General features: G+C 39.3%; 1 protein-coding gene across 5 annotated transcripts in view; it reads right to left on the bottom strand.

Annotated features, from left to right (window-relative positions):
* SULF2 (sulfatase 2) overlaps positions 1-15,233 on the bottom strand; it is a 155,502-nt gene that overhangs the window by 111,289 nt on the left and 28,980 nt on the right. Inside the window, exons 1-2 of one of the 5 annotated variants that reach the window (XM_035344197.1) lie at positions 3,803-4,032; positions 197-257 (exon numbers count right to left, since the gene is read on the bottom strand). The exons of 2 other annotated variants lie outside the window; for them this stretch is intronic. The gene's annotated coding sequence lies outside the window, so the exon portion shown is untranslated. Of the gene's footprint in view, positions 1-196; positions 258-3,802; positions 4,033-15,233 lie in introns of those variants that run through there. 2 more of the 5 variants (XM_035344199.1, XM_035344198.1) reach the window with 2 other exon arrangements.

The raw sequence follows: 15,233 nt of genomic DNA on the forward strand, positions 1-15,233 counted from the left end.
ATTCTGCCACATATATTGAAGAAAAGAATTCAGAAGTGACAAACCAAGAAGACTAGCCATTTTTATCTTTTTTATGTTTTATTTCCAAGTAAGACTGTCTGGTCATTCCTGCATCTGAGACATCTTTGATGAAAGGAAGTGTTGTACGTGATACATGAAGCCTAAGGTTGTTTGTACGACACATCACTGGTCTTACCTACAGAAACTGCAGCTAGTCTGGGACACAGTGGAAAAGGAGAGTCTTCTCAGATTAACAGCTGTTCCAAAGAAAGGAAAAGGAAATGTAGCTACAAAAATTGCACAAAATCTATTTTATAGCAGCCAAGAAGACTAAATCATTCTAGCAGCAAAAAAGAACATTTTTTAGTGATAATACAGAATTAGATATAAATATTTTATCAAGTGCATTTTCTTAACTACATTTCAGCTTGTATTTAAAATCCGCAAGTTAAACAGTTAACATCTTAAAATTAAACAGTTTGTAATAAAACTGAGGCTTCCTGTGATCTCATTCTCCAACACTGTTCTTTTTCACAGGATCAGGTATGTTCTGAAGACTCTAACTATTAACATTCAAAGAGCGTTAATGTAATTAAGATCAGTTCTAAACCTCCTCTTGCTTCACAAGTCTTCAGAGAGATACTTTCTTCTGCATCTTTGAAGACATACAAAAAGGTGCTTTTGTATTAAAGTGAAATTCTCCAGCTAAGCTTTTAGGCTCTACTTCCAAAAATTATAGAAGACATCACAGACCATGATCAGAGCTCACGTCTGTCATCCTTTAAACTCATCATAGCTAATAGCAATTCATCCACTGAAAAAAGAATTCTGGTAAGAAAGCTGAATAACAACACATTTAATAATGGAGACTAAGGAAACTACTGCACAGAATTTCTATTATTCAAAATACTTGATTGCATGAGGTCAACAAATGTGTGTGAAGTGTTCTGAGTAGCTACTCCACCACTTGCATACCAAAATGCAGACTAGTTATTGGCATTCCTATCCTTCCGCTCTTTAAGTAGCTATCTTCAGGCTTGTGGTAGGGGAGAACCTCTTCCATTATCTTCTTTTTAAGACATCACAGCCAGACTGTTGTAATAGGAGACTTTAAATATTAAGCCTTCAAAAAGTCATTGCAAGAAAAATTATGTGGGTAACTGACGTTAAGCAACTTCCCCATTTTAACCTATTGTGCACCTCTCCCAGTGATCATCCGTAACCAGAAAAAGATGCTCTTCCACTCATCTTTCTTGACTTTGAGGCAAAGCTTTGAACATCTCACTTTTAATCCCTCCTATGAGAAAAAGCTAGGCAGTGTAGAACAAGCATTCACTTTTTCCTAACTTCAAGGACAGTCACCACAGAATTCCCAAATATATTTCACTAAAACATCTTTCATTATTAGTTTAAATATTCTCTCATGCATACTTATCTGTAAAGTTATTTTTTCCATCACACATAAAATTTGTACTTATAAATAGCCTTTAAGAACATCACATCATTAAAAGCAGGTCGACTTTCATTAAGTTTTTGTCATGAGAATAGCTGTCATCACCTTTTTTTTCTCCAGTGCCACAGTTACCATTCATGTTTACATAAATGATGCAAAGACATCTTAAATTATCAATGACACGGTTCAACAATAGAGTGCATTAAGATATTTAAGATACCTAATTTACCTCCGCTGCACCTACCTACCTAGCTCTACTCTAAGTCTCTTATCAAGGTGTCACTGTGCCCATCTCTCTACAGAGTGACTGGGAAAGCTGTTATGAAGAAAACTTTACAAAGTCAGCCCATTAAAAACATGGATCTCAATATCCACTAGACGGTAAGTATTTAGCAGAAGAGCTTTATAGAACGGGAGCACATTTCTATGATATTCAAGAACACCATCTCTGAGAAATCTTCTCAGGCACTTTTTATGTTTGGTGTTTTTCTGGCTAATTTTTGTTTAATGTTCAGTTCTTCATGATTTCATTCTAAATGTTATTCCCAGTTCCACTTAATGAGGCAAAGACATAAAATGATGACAAAATTGAGAACGTAGATGAGAGTGCTAAGATTGTTTACTGTGCTTCATGAATATTTTGTCTACAAGCAGACAAAACCACGAGTTTTGTTTCTTCTTCTCAAGCTAATAATTCTCAGTTCTAGACAGTCGCATCACCAACACCCAAAATATTTAAGTGTTCTGCAAACCGTGTAATAAAACCAACTTTGGATTGATACTGATATTTAGTCCAAAAATCAAATTGGGACTAAATAACATTAGGAATCCAATACTAAGAAGTATGAGAAGTATTTGTTATTATTATTAGCTCTTTTCTTTAGATGTCTAAGCTAGGGTACTGAATTCAGTGTACAGGAAATGGAATAAAAGCAAGTTTCTGCAGAAGGTAATTCAGGACCTCTAATGTAGGAGCCAAATTTCAATAGAGGAAAAACTATTACAGTCTAGATACCTAATTTAGCTGATGCAACTTTTTAATAAAAGGACTTTCTTTGTAACGTTGTGCGGTCTGTTTTCAACACCTAATAAATTGCAGAGACTGTTGTTAACTCTTATTGTTTCCCTTCTTTCCCCTCAGCGTTAGACTCTCCCACCCTTACATTTTACCATAATTGTTTATCCCCTTAGTCACTGATAGAGCATAAAGTTACTGAGCAGTGCAGGTTGTTGTCACCTTTAAAAGCACGGTTCTTTGACGGTGCGAGCATCTGGATATTTGCAGTTGTTTATCTCTGACAGCTTGTTAAAATGCTGAAGCAGAATATTGCTTAGAAATTCTCCCTCACTAGTTCCTGTCAGCTACTGATAGATCTACATTTTATTGACTTTGCAGCACTTGCAGGAGCAGCAGAGCGCCTAATGTCCTTTTGGAGAGAACGTGGAAGCCTTTTGCTAAGGTTTAAGTCTATCATATGCTTTATTCTCCCGGTTATGTCTCATGGGCAGCAAGCGTGTACCATTTGTGGCAGAGATGATTAAAGCAGGCAAGAAGTTACCTGAAACATTTACTGGTAAGTGAAGCCATGAACCCTTCACGTACACTGCTAAGCAGTTTAGACACATGGATGGTTTCATCAAGCATAAACCACAACAAGGTTTTTGCCTAAGGTGATCTTAACTCCTTATATAATTCAGCTGGGCTTTGTGTTATCTAAAAAGAGGAAGCTGCCTTGCAGTGCAGGCACAGTACCCTATTAACCAACATGGCTAAATAAACCACTAAGGGTGTGGTAAAGGCTACAAAACACTGTCAGCCTCTCTAGGACAATGTCTTCCTGATCAGGGGCCAGCGTCTGCTCAGCTTTCCTGCACTCCACGCTCCCCATGTGCAACATACATATATTCTTATCAGCAATGAAGAGCAAAGCCACGGATCGTTTCCAGGAGAGGCAGATCCAGCCTTGACCTCTGAGGTCCGTGACAAACACGCCAAGAAACAGGAACGGCAGATTAACAGAACAGTTTGGAAAACAGCCTGATTTGTCAGCACTCTGAACACACGCAAGAAACATCACAAAGCAAATTTCCTGAGGTTGGAGCCCGACTGGCCACTGATGCCCTGCAGTAGTTACGTTAGTTGTAACTGCTGGTGTGGTCAAGAAGCAATACTGCAACTGAGCGTACTGGCGAGCTTTATATCACAAAGTACAAACAGTTAGGAACATAACTTCTCAGACAGACGGCAAGTTTTTGGATTCTTATTGTCTATTTTGTGTTGGCCACTGAAAGCAAATAAATAAATACAAACAATAATAAAAAAGGTTAAGAGAACTCACCAGTTCTTACCCTCTGGCTATCCAGCTATTAAAGGAGAACACTTCACTCCGTGGTCCTCAGACACCCAGGACATGGGGTCCAAGCGTGCAGCACAAAGAATACCCTTCATTTAGAAGGCTTCTTCCCATCGACTAGTGGTAAGTCATCTTGTGCTACCTCAGCAATATTAACGAACATACTGCTGACCCATCACCCAGGAAGGGAGTATGCCAACATGGCTGACCAGACGAGTTAGCAAGCAGAGGATGGATCTTATCCTCTATTCCCAGATTGACAAGGAGTGCACAACAGCCCCCCAAAATGGTAATAAATAAAACTGCCACTAAACATGGAAAGAAAGTGGGAAGGAAAATTTTGTATGTATTTAAATGTATGCAAATTTATGTGTATATATATGCATCCCCCCCAGAAGTTATCTTTGCTTACAGACACACACATACACACATGTGCACACACACCATACCAGGTCTGGCTGGGGCAGAGCTGACTGTCCCCGCGCTGTGCTCTGCACTGGAGCACACCAGTGTTTGGTCTGTGGCAGAGCAGTGCTGGCACCGCTTCAGGGCTCCCTCCAGACCCCCAAAGCCAGCAGGCTGCGGTTGGCAAGAGGTGGGGAGTGGGCACCCCCAGGACAGCTGACCTAAACCGAGCACAGGGCCAGCCCACACCACATGGCATCACCCAGCAGTAAAAGCTGGGAAAAGGGGAAGGAGAAGGGGGGCTCCTGGTGTGAAAGCCTCTGACCACCTGCAGAACCACTGCGCCTGTTGAGGTCCTGCATCCCAAGACACAGTCAAACATTGCTCGTTTATGAGAAATAGAAAAATAAACGTTTTCTCTTTTTGCTACCTCGTGGCCCTTCCTTGTTTTCTTTTCCTTCTATTCATTTTAATTAAATTATCTTTATCTCAACCCGGGAGCCTTTTTCTTTCCCAGTATACTTTCTTCCCCTGCACTCCCTTTGGGAAGGGGGAGTGAGAACAGGGTTGGGGAGGAGTTCAGCTGTCCATCAGGGTGAAGCCACCACATACACACATGCTAAAAATAAAACCAGGCTTTCTTTCTTTGCATCCTTTCTATTTTCCTGAAGTTCAGAAAAATGGTTTCTATTGCGGACTAAGATTCTTATACATTCTACTGACCACAGATCATTGTAATCTTTGTGAAAGAGATTTACCTTGCCCTTGAGTAATCACAGGAAATTGAAATTCAAGCACACTGCTAGAATTCTCTATTTGTTCAGCAATATTTTTTGTTTCTCCGGTTTGACAGCCCACACTAACGTGAACCTCAAGAAATGTTGCTTTGAATTATAAATGCAATTTCTGTAGCTCTAACAGCACTGAACGGCTGTCCTTCCAATCAACCTGTGGATTAGTCTGAGATCAGACAAACTTAATTAGAATGTATGAATTTTGCTCGCTCCAACTTTCACCTTAAGTAGTCATATTAAATATACTAAAATGATGTATTTTAAAAAAAAAAATGTACACAAAAGAGACTAAATAAAACCACATGCAAGACTCTCTTATAGTCTTTGCTAGCATTTCTGTATCTGCTTGTTCTATGACTTCAAGAGTGCCAGTGAGGAGAAGGGGAGGGTATTACAGGTTGCAAGGTCCACAGAACTGTTCCTTACATGGCCTTTTGTGATGTCAAATACGCTGTTTGCTAAGGGTTGGTAATTTAGATCATTCCTGTTAAAATTACATCATGTATACAACCCTTTAGTGCTACTGCAGATTGGTGCTAAAATAGTCCAACTTCAAACACATTCCAAGTCACAGGACTATACTGTCTTCTAGTCAGTTTGAAGAACATCCCTCCGTACTTTTTGGAAGAGAAGTTACACAGGTTACTTCTAATTTTTGCAGCATCACCTGAAGTTATCAGCTAGCCAGACATCTCAGGTATCCTACCTCTCCTTGTATGTGACACCGCAGTTAAAAGCTCTGTCTAGTCAAAATACTGTAGCCCAGATTATCTAAAAGAAAAAATAACCTTATTTTAATAGTCTTTTTACTGGAAATCCATAGAACATTAGAAAGCTGGGATTCATCTAGCACTGAGAAACACCCTGCCCTTCACATTTTGACAGTTCTGAAAGTTAAAACTTCATGAAACAGAAGGCTACACCTGAACCAAACAGCCAAAACCCAAGCTTCACTAAAATATAATGAAATTTGCAGAATGGTCACCATTTCCACAGCCAAATACTGCGTAATTCTGAAAACAAGGATGACGATGGAAGCAGTCCAGGTGAAATATCAGTATCCATGTTTTCCCCAAAGGAAACAGAGCCCTATTGTATTTGTCAACAGGTTTAATTTTCCGTTTTCTTCTTTTAAAAGGTATCTTTGAGTTCACATTAAAAACAAAGAAAACGCTGATATAATATATAGTTTGATATATATAAAATCCTACATATCCACAGTCCTAAGTCCCATCTATGGAATTTGAGAAATAGAGTTTATATATACAGCTAAGATTTGAGAAAATATGAAAAATTTATCAGCCAGCAACTGAACTGCTTTCGTTGATTGCCCCCAAACTCCTTGGTACAGCATTCTAATTCCAAAGACACATTCTGTGCAGTACACTAGGAATTGTTTATGCACATCACATTTATGATCAAGAAAAAAAGATGCCGCTAACTTTTATAGCTTGGATACTGTTTGATTAAATCTTCTCACCACAGTAATGGGTGCAGGACTGGGGAACTCAAATTTGGTTTTCTTAGTAGAACTCTCAATCACTTTTATTTGTTTGTATCGTTGGGGATTCTCTGGCAAGTAAGCAAACACCTCCAGCAACTGGTTGAGAATTCTGAGGTTACAGTCTTTCACAGAAGGTTTGGCTGAAAGATGCAATTAAATTCACACTTCCCTTCATATCTTCTGTGATTAGTTTGCATGGAGATAAGATAGAGATACAGCAAATACTTATTTGTGTCGCCACAGATGAAAAATACTTTCAGAGTTGAAAACCAGTTCTGAATTACTGCCTGTACATCAATCTCCAGATTAAATCTCAGCAACTTTCATTTGTTATTTATGCATCTCAGGAACTGCCTTTACCTTAGAATTTCATCACAGGATGTTTATGTTCACACGGTAACAAGTCACAGCAGTAGCATACATATATAACAAAGAGATCAAGGACAAGAGAATGAGCACGTGAACATTTCTCTTCCTTTCAAGCCAGGCTGTATTCACAGCAACATAATGAACACACAACTAGAGAAGATTTGTAAATTGCAGGTCTTGCATTCAGGCTCCATTCATCAGTTAGACATGAGGTCCACCTGGAGAACTGCTAACATCTCGAACCTTGCAGCCTCAAAGTTCTACTACAACTTCTTCTATAAGCTGTTAAAGTAACAAACTACAGTTACATACGGATTTGGCTGTTACATCCACACACTCTCTCTCTCTCTACATTCATAAATGGCCCACTCCAAAATGTGACTCTTCTTCAACCCTGGCCCCAGCTCCACCTAAATTACCTCAACCAGAGGTAACTACAACCAGACCACGCTGTATCACACCCAATTACAAGCTGTGTTTGCAGTAATTAATAAAGACTGACAAAAAAAATTGCCAACAACTAATTGATCAGCTGAAGCTTTTCCCTTGTACCTTTCCCTGAACTGGTTACCTTGTAAAACTCTTTTGGAATTAGGTTACAGAAATTATTGTTACATTAGAATTGTGACTCCATAACCTCTCCAATGTTTGATACTGTTACAATATGGAAATGTATCACTGTACAAACTTCTAATTAAGGAAAGACAGGCTTCACAGTGGATTTCATGCATGCCAGCAACAGAAAAGACAACAAAAACTTAAGATTATTTAGTTTCCAGATAAAATAATCCAATTCCCTTTCATTTATCCTGACGCAAGGTCAGAGGTATTCTTCTTGAGATCTAAACAGTTACACTAACAAGCACTGAAGTCAGCACTTTCCTGACAAAACCCTTACTTCCACAGCTCAGCTATATTGTACCACCACAGGACTGCAGAAGTTGTCCCAAGAGCTAGAGTGCTCTCTGTGCACAGTCCAGAATGGGTGCTGTGCAACTTCACTGGAGACAAAGGAAGCACGACCGCTTGTATACACAGAACATACACTCTCCATTGCTCCCTACAACCTGATTGGTTTTTATACATGTTTACTAAAAGGAAACATATCACTTTTCATTTATAAAAACAAGTTCTGCTGGAAATTAAATTCTTCGCTGCATTCTGTTGAGAAAGGGACAGATCAGGCCTAAGTTCAGACAATATTGACACTTGAGTATTTTGATGAAAAAACACATACAAAACACACTTTCACTGAGAAACCAATAAAGCTACCATTTATTTTTCACTTGCTAGAATATACTTTTTTTCTACTTTATCATTTTATTGGAAGTGTTTTGAGCTGAAGCCTGCACTGAAACCAACTGAAACTTCCACGCAAGACTGGGCTTTGCTGTGTTTTTGCACTATTCACACCTACTGCATTTTGACTATTTCAAGAAATTTAGTTTAGCCACACTAATTAAAAATTGTGTCTGGTTCAACAAATAAGACTCATATTTGAAAACAGTTGATTTAAAACAAACAAACCAGCCCTGACATGAGAGTATTTTCACAGATGAAGCAATTTTTAATTTGTAATGTTTTCAGGTTATCTTTCCTTACACTGCTTTATTTCCTGTTCCCTATCCTTTCTATATGTTACGACATGCGCCATCATTCACAAAAGTTGTTTTTCCTCTTGTCTTTGTCTCCTGAATGATCACCTCGAATTATGCAACCTCGTATGACAAAATAAAGACCACTCACGAATGAAACACCATCCAATTCTCATCTCTTACATGCTACCTCCAGGCAAAGCAAAACATCTTTGCAAGCTTAGAGTCATTCTGACGGAGTGCAATTGTATAAATTGCCATTATGCTCACTATATAACTGCAAGGAATAGAGCATTTGCTATAAATCTTTGTTACAAGCCAAAAATACCAATTACTGTTGGCCTAGTGTCCCTCTCAGATTTTAAACTCTTTTATATTTTGCAAGCATACAATGTACATGCTGGGTAGAGTTGAGCCAGGAAAAAACAAAACAAAGCAAATAAACAACCCCACACCATTAAAAGCCTGAAAGAGAAGAAAACACAAGCACTCGAAGAGAACAAGGTACAGTACAGAGCAGGGAACAACAAAGCAAAGCTCAAGCAAAGCATCAAGAACAGCTCTTGCACATTTAATAATGCAGAACAATCTTGCTAGACTAATCTTACTGATCGATGTTTTTAAATTGCCAAAAATTATAAACCAAGCCCAACCCCCGTATGTCATAAATAGAAATTCACTAATGTAAGTAGGCTATGAACAGAGACCTATGTATGTATCACTCAATGCCAATCACTTTGAATACCGTGTATGAAGTTACCAATATCCATAGCAAGCACCTACTAGGAGAGATTAAAGTGCTGCAAGCACAGAATGACAAAGTTAGATACATCTACAAGAGGAAAAAAAAATATCTGCTTTTAAGCTGTTACTATGGTAAGTTAAGCTATTTAAAAATATGTATATATATATACACACACACAGATTGCATCTGATTGATCTGTACCTGTTCTAAAGCCTTGAAACCATTTACCTGTACCAGCGTCTACACATACGTAATATCCATGACACACACCACAAATTTCATTTCTTCATTGATTATAGCGAAAAGCTGTACCTAAAAGAGACTTAACCTTCACGTTGCTGTTGCAGAACACTGAAAGGATAGCTGTTCGGAAGTCTCATCATCCTCCCATAGTGCAGGCACAAACAAACAGTGAAGTGCCTGGTTTCAAAATGTGTTTTTCCAGACTATGGTCTGCATTGTCTGTGCTAGACTGATTGTATAAAAAGCACTTGCAGGTGCAAGAGAAGCAGACATTTATGAAGAGACTTTTGATTGGTTCAGTAATATGATTAAGGAGCAGTAGCACTGGTAAATACCATTTTATACTAATAGTAACCACAGACATCTATGAACAGTACTGCTTAAATCAGGTTCTACAAGTATGCCAACAATATCCACTTTAATCCCTTGGGACCAGTATCCCCCACGTGAAATGTAACCAGTTTCTGGATAAGCACATAAAAAAAAGTCAATGCAATCATCAACATCTAAACCCAACCCGGGCCGCCTTTGTCCTATTCCTTCCAAGTGCCAAGATATGATGCTTCAGAAAAGGGTAAAACCCCTTCTTTACCCTGATGTAGTACACATTCAGCCAGAACATGTCAATTTACACAGAAGAAAGCCACAATCATTTATTTTGACTTCTGGAAATTACGAGCTTACATCTGTAGCATGAGGTTTGTCCCTAATTAGCTCAGTGTTACTGTTAAGTCATCTAGATTTCTAGAATTCTATTTATTTAGTAATAAAATATGGCGACTGTGCCCTACATCTGACAAACTTCCTGCTGCCATGAAGCGCCACAGCAGATGAGTCAGACAGGAGGTGCGTACTTCAGAGTTGTATCCTACTTAACATTCTGCTGTTGTTTCTTTTTCATGTCATATACTATCTTATTCTCAAGCTGGAGGAAAACTCAGCTTCTTGCTCATGCCTGCTCTTAGTTCTGACAACTCCCTCTAGTTTTCCCTTTGAGGCATGAAATGTGTGTGCACGTGTACACCCTCTCACGTCTTTCAGAAGAAATATCCTATTCTCATCTCTGCTATCTTCCTTTAGCTTCATGCACTCACCTTTTCTTTCTCTCTTTTCAATCTCTGATCACAAATGCATGGCTGCCAGCCACCCTTCTTCAGAACTGCATCTGGGGAGAGCCAACATGTCAGGCCCACAAAATGAACTAATTCCCTTTTCTCTCTGATTACAAACAACTCCCATTCTCTTGAGCTGACAAATTAGGATCTTTTCTTCCCATGGTTACAGTCTCTGCAAACTGCTGACAACTCAACGAGAGGCCAACTAAATAAATCATTTAAAAAGAAAGAGCTGCGTAAGCTGTAAGTGACCTGAAACAGCTGGTAAATTTTTAAATGCCCATACCCTCCCCTCAAAGCAACGAAACGTTCTGTAGAGGTGAGCAGCAGCTCTCCAGACCTGCTGGGCTATCAGCAAACAGGGTTAAGAAGGAAGCATGGGAAGTGGGAATCAGTAGGGAGAATTCAGTTTTCTTGAAGGACTGCAACAGTGCCATTAATTTCCTTGAAGTGTAAATGCCAGCTCTGCTTGTCTTTTAATTACATGCTTTTTGTACTGATTTTGATATAAACATATATTATGGAGTGTGGTATTGTAAAAATCCTTTTAAAGGAAAAAAATTCTTTAGGGGGTAGAATTTCATCATTATTCTGTGGATGTTAACAAACATTTACAAACTGTTTTTTTTCCAGTCTTCTCAACTTAGTAATTGTGGTTACAAGGTGAGCAGACATTTGTTTTCCAAAACAGACGAACATCTAGAGGTATTTTGTAATGAACAGCAGAGTGCTGTATAAGTTACTATGGCAAAGTTTCAGTTTAGAAAGGAACGTACATATAAGAGGGCACAGAGCTCCCAAAAGCTTGCTGCTAACTTCTTTATGTAGCTGTTTTATACAGCCTAGATCCCATTGAAGAAAATAATCTTTTGACTAAGTTTCCTGAAGGAAAGTATGACAGGATTGTGTTATCAACTGCATTTTTGTAAATATTCTGGGGACCACCTGAAATATCTAATACCGTAGAGAAAAATACAGTATTCTCTGTAATAAGCTGTCAGTGAAAGTCAGCTACTTTCAAAACTAAGAACAAAAACAGAACACGGGGAAAAAAAGCAGAATGGCATAAATTAATTACTTAAGCTTCAGAGAACCTAATACAAGGCAGAACAGATCATTTACAGGTCTTCCACTGTTTCCACTACTTCCCCCCATTTTATTTAACTGAGCTATGACCTAGGCCAATAGATCAGAACCAGTAAGAACAATCCATAGAACAGCACAAACTTCCCTTCCTGCACAAAGCTTCAGGCTAATCTTCACATCCCTTCTGTATGAATACTGAAAAAGACATTACTTGTCTTCAATCTCGTATCCTCACCACCAATATTCTCGTATCACTCTTCTTTTAGCCACTAGAATTAAATATGTTCAATGGATAATTGAGCTAAGTACAAAATAAAGTTCCTCTAAGAACAGGTTCTGCTCACTGAACCCCACAAAAGCTGAAGATACGCTCATAGAGGAGAATGGGAGCTATCAAAGAAACAGCACAGAAGTTCAAATCAGGACAAAGAGTATAAAATAACCATCAGCCTTTGGGTAACCCTAGTCTAATCATTACCAATGAAACTTAGACAGCCAGCATCACCTTAAGCATCTTCCTTCCAGCTCCAGATGGCAGACAAGATGACTCAGTCCGATCCCCTCAACTAGTGAAGAGCTACCCTCCAGCCACGACAAATCAAAGAGCTCAGAGCACCCCTGTTCTGCACCCTGCCCTGTATTTTGTTCAGCTTCCTCTCTCCTTTCAGGCTTGGTAGCAACTTACTGAAACTGCCTACACTACGTGGGCTTACACAGGCCACCCCTGCTCAAAGAGCAGCCCAACAGTCCAGTAAAATAACTTAGCCGTGGCAGGACAGATCTCCACACAAGCCACACTGAATCCTGACTGTCTTTGGCACGTGTATGGATGAGAAGATTACATTTGCAGCATGTTCTAGAACTGGAGAACTTTGTTGCACAAGATGTCAGAACGAGCTCCAGATTTTCTCTGGTAAATTCTTCAACTTGTTCAAACTCTGTCACAGTCAGGTATCTTCACAGCACTCTGCACGAGCTGAGATACCAGGACATCAGGGATGTCCATCTTCATAACAGAGGCTGACTGGATGGAATTAATAGGTCAGACATAATATTACTTCAGTGCACCTCATTTGGAAGGAGACAGTCGATACTTAAGAAAAAGACTGGGAGCAATAAATTACAATTTAATTTTGGAGTCATCCCTGCTTGGAAGGAATTCAACTAAATGACCTCCACAGGCCTGTTCTAGTCTAAATTATTCTGTAATAGAGAAGCAGAGCCAAAATGTACCATATAGGATTTTAGTTTAGCATCAGCCTAGCATAAAAATCAAGGTGATTAGTAGTATGTACATTTTATTAGTATGTACAGCCCAATACAACAAGCACCAAGTATTTTGTGCATTTATAGCTCTACAAATCTGAGTTTTACGCACCTTCCTTTGAAACAGAACTATTTGTTGCCACTGATTTCAAAACCACTCCTATAGCATTACAAGAATGCTCAAACGGACAGAAGGAATTCTGAAGGGATCTGGTCTCCAGGAAGTCTTCTCCCTTCTCTTACTTTTTTATGCAGCTAATTAAACATCTCACATTCGAATTCTAGTTGATTGTGACTCTCATAACTTGCCATCTACGCCATACCTTAGGCACGGTGTGCAGAAACAGTAAGTGTTAGCGCAAAAAAGAACAGAGGCTGTGTGCAGCACAAACTTTTCACTGCAGCTTCTTTTACAAACAGGTGGCATCACAAATTTACAGCTGCAATTTGCTTCAGGTTTTTCCCCAAGATGAACACTGTTTATTTCTTAAGTAATTTGGTTGAGGATGGAAACCAGCATGTCATTGTTTCCTATGAGAGCTGAAACACTCGGTGGTGCTTTGTAGCCAGAGCTCAACACAAGCAAACAGAGGAATGGAAAGTGACACACAATCTGATTCCAGGAAACAACTGAAAAAAGAATCTCTGCTTAAAAGAGAGGTGTTAAAACTGAAACATTCTTGCTTGCTAGCTGGGTGCTGTACTGGCAGCACAAAACTGAACCATGGCTACAGCTGAAGACAACATTTCAGCTGTTCCTCAACCAAGCACAACACCCAAGCTTCGTGCTCAGCACAGACTTGCATGAAAGAGTGTGACTGCCACTGCCACCAATGTGGTCACAATCACGGTAACTGCAAGACAACTTCCCATCAAGCAAAAAGAAAGCAACGTCACTGCACATTATGTAGGTTAAACTGGCACACATGTAGATTAAACAGCTGAAACACATTTCTAAATTTACCAAAGTATCCCTGTTTAAAATCCAAGTTAATAAATAAAGGTAGATTGAGAAGGATTTATTTCTTATACAAGTCACTGATGACCTCAGTGTTAACTGCCAGGCATTCCTACTTCACCTTCTAGTTTTCCCACCAGATCCTTCCTTATCTGACTCCTGCTAACAGAAGCAACATTAAAATTTAACACATGCACCACACCAGAAAAGAGATCGTGGTCCTGCAACCCACAAAAGTAAAACTTGAAGTGTATTGACTTTTCATGTGATTTAGCGAGGTGAATTTTCCTAAAATACATGTAAAGCACAAAAGCAGTAAGTACAACAAAACCAAACCAAATCAGTTCCAAAAAAATAAAACACAAATTAAGGGTTAAACTTAACATTGTTCAGAAACAGTAAACACAGACAGACCAGATTACTGAGTTCCGTTATGCCAAGTTTTCAACTCCGCAGCCTGAGACCTGCAGCACTACAGCCTCAGGCTCTCCTAGAGGCTGCCTAGCACCAGAAGCTGAAGAACTATTCCTCATAACTGTGCCTCCAGCCCAAGCAGCAGGAGGTGAGCGACAGAGATCCCAACCTAGTAAAAAGCCTCGCCACCAGCCCAAAAGTCAACCAACACCAGCCACAATAAATCCCAAGCTCTGCATCCTCCTATTCTCTCCCTTTGATCCGAGTGCAGCAAGAAGCTGGGTTCTTAGAATGGGATTTTTTGTTGGCAGAACGCAAGGTCAATACTGGACCTTTGAAAAAAAAAATTACTGCTGTTACAAAGAGCAAAATGTTATGTTTCTACAATGGATGAATTAAATTTATTACTTCTGTTCACTAAAAACAAACGCAAACCAGTTTTCCATGAACAATTCTTTCACTTTTCCCAAATACGTTTGCAGATTTACACTTTTTAAATCAGAAGAATACTGTGGTTCTCCCTCCACTGCCCCCAAAGATCTGGGCTTATAAAAACCTATAGATTGTGCAACAAATCTGATTTGAACCACATCTGACAAAATACTGGGGCACTTTCAAATACAACTGCAAGTATGTGTTAGACAATGTTCTTTGCAAAGTAACCCAAACAGAGCTCCTCAGGTTTCACACAGTAACATTTTCAGGGCTTCCCAGGAAGCCCTCTTCCTATCCCTTGACACTGTACCACACTGACTTCGCATCCTCACTGCCCTCCTCAACTCAATCACATCAAAATAAGACAGAAGTTCTAGGTAAGGAAACAGGAGGAGGACAAGAGCTGTTGGGTGAAAAAGGGCTGTGAGGTACCAAGTATGTGCCCAGATGCCCAATAGGTGTGACAACTCTTGGGGAAGAGTTTCGAGTCTGTTGCA

Source organism: Oxyura jamaicensis, chromosome 20 (genome assembly GCF_011077185.1).
Source record: "Oxyura jamaicensis isolate SHBP4307 breed ruddy duck chromosome 20, BPBGC_Ojam_1.0, whole genome shotgun sequence".
NCBI lineage: Eukaryota > Metazoa > Chordata > Aves > Anseriformes > Anatidae > Oxyura > Oxyura jamaicensis.